We start from the raw sequence: 2484 nt of genomic DNA on the forward strand, positions 1-2484 counted from the left end.
GCTGCCAATCTGTGTATGGCGAAAACGAGAATTTGCAGTCTTACTCCGACATGGGAAAGTCAACAATTTACTGCAAGGGCTTTACTGGTGAGACCAAAGGGCAGTACCCTTCAGATAGTGTTGGCAAACTCCTCGGATGGGCTGGTGCATCGCTGCCCAGTCTCGTTCTACCATGACCGGTGAGCGGCGTAGTTTGTCCTCTTCAAGAAATATACTGGTAATTTTGGTCGGATTCTATATACAGGGTGGTCCACAGACCCCTCCTTTCTTTGGCTTTTACAGGGTGGGTGAACCGCACCGTCTTTTTAAAATGCTTATACTGTTCCGGATTCTTACGTGCGGATGGGTTGCATACTCGCACGGCGCCGTAAGGCTCCCTGGCGAGCGACGGTAGGCAAGCCCGCCCGCACGCATGAATCCGGTACAGTATAAGCATTTTAAAAAGACAGCGCGGATCACCCACCCTGTACTGTACCACATGCAGGCGTGCGGACGGGCTTTCCTACCGTCGCTCACCGCGGCGCCTTCTGGCCCCGTGCGACCCGTCTGCACGCCTGCCTGCGGTACAGTATAAGCTAAATAAAGGGAGGGGTCTGTGGACAGCAATAGTCGGTACGAAGTGAAAGTATGTTAGTTCTCCCATTTTTCAGAGGTTATCAATGACAAATGTCAGCGCTCGTTGTGTTACAGTGGCAATAAGCGCTATCGTATGTAGTCCCCCCCCCATCCCCCTCTGTATTCGAAATGACAGCACGCGCCCGCCACCCTCTGCCACACGCCCGCTCACGCTCTTCACACACCTCCCCTCCCCCGGCCACCCAGATTTGACTTGACAGGATCTGCCTCAGCACTCTCTCTTGTTTACACCAACTGCACCACCAATAAGGTTTTTGTTTTATCGAGCCGGCTGAGTCAGCATAGGTCATGGGAGAAAAAGCTGTTGCTGTTCTCTTTGCCATCGTATCGGAGTATACAAGAAGTGACTGACGTTCACCTATTACGGGTCAGTTGCCGGCAGGTCAACGCGCAAATACCATACCCAGCAGGCGTCCACTGAACTTATGCGAAGGTTTTTCCTATGTTTTATCGCCTTGTAGTTGCGGTGCCCACCTCTTCTCACTCCCCTTGCTGTTACTGACCGCCCCTCGTACATCAACACCTCATTCTCTACTGGGGCTGTGTGCGGTGCGTGTGGAGTCGTGGAAGTACCCCATCTCTACACTATTATGAGGATTCTGCTGTGTGACTGATATCGGCGGGGGACTCTCTGGGTCACGTTTCGCCCCCCAACCCCCCCTCCCCCACACGCAGGGCCGAGCAGAGCGACCAGGTCGGCGTCGATATCGGAGTTGAGGGAACTTTGGCCTTGTTGATGGAACACAGTGTGGCCGCTGTTGTCAAGCGGATTTGCCGAGCCCAATTTTGTACCTTTCCGCGCGAGAACAACGATGAGGAGTGCGGAAGGGATCTTGAGGGGACGCGCGGCCTGAGCGGGCGTGCTCGGGACACGGGACACCTCTCACCTCGCATCAGATGAAATGTGCCATCATAAGTTCCAAAGCAAAGAATGGTCCCCATTGGTCGAGCCTTTACCCCAAGTACTGGCGGGAAACTTTCGACTACAGGAAGGAATGTATCGTTTCGTTTACGTATTCCTTGTTATTCTTCTTCCTCTATAAGCCGCACGCCACCACGGTATATTCGCACAGCAGGAAAAGTCTAGCAACATCTTGCCTGCCATGCATGCGTGTACTGCAGGGTGGCCTACTTTGAGTCTCGCAGGCGCCAAGCTCCCGTAATGTGACGAATGAATCTGAGATAAAAACGGCCGTACTTTCTGGACGATCCCTGAGGGTTGAAGCCCGTGCTTCGATGAATTTTTCCAATGGGACGGGCTTGGGTAGGTTCTGGCTGATACACTCTAATCGCCGTGGTGGGTGGCTTGTACGCCAACGCTTTGGCCTTCTTTCAAAAACTGACAATTTTTTCTGGCCCAAATTTTGTCTTCTGTTAAGGAATATTTGGCCTTCAAAGCTGCCAAAAGTAGGCCTTATTTCACAAAAAGGCCGAATTTCGGCAAGCAAAGAGCCCAAGCATTGGCAATCTCTAAGAGAGTGCCAAAAAAGTGGCATTAGAAAAGGAACGCAAAAATTTCGTAACGACAGGTGACTATGGCGTTCATCGTTGTGTTTGCGACCCAATGTGCATGACAAAATGGTCGTCTGGACGTTTTGGCACCTTTGCCTTGCAGGGCGATCACACGCAGCCGACTGCTCTTTCTTTTAGAGGGATGGTGTATTAGCGTTCGATTTCTCCACAAATTCCTTGGCCAACCTGTTCGGGTCACAACCTTTTGCGTCCTCCAGTGCCTGCGCCCGCCTCCAGCCGGTCAGCCCGCCGCCCACCGCCCTCCACGCCTGCAGACCACTACGGCGTGCACGCCACGCCGCCCCGCCGCCCCGCCGCCCCGCCGCGTCGTCTCCT

Source organism: Frankliniella occidentalis, unplaced genomic scaffold (assembly GCF_000697945.3).
Source record: "Frankliniella occidentalis isolate FOCC.00 unplaced genomic scaffold, Focc_3.1 Scaffold20, whole genome shotgun sequence".
NCBI classification, from domain to species: domain Eukaryota; kingdom Metazoa; phylum Arthropoda; class Insecta; order Thysanoptera; family Thripidae; genus Frankliniella; species Frankliniella occidentalis.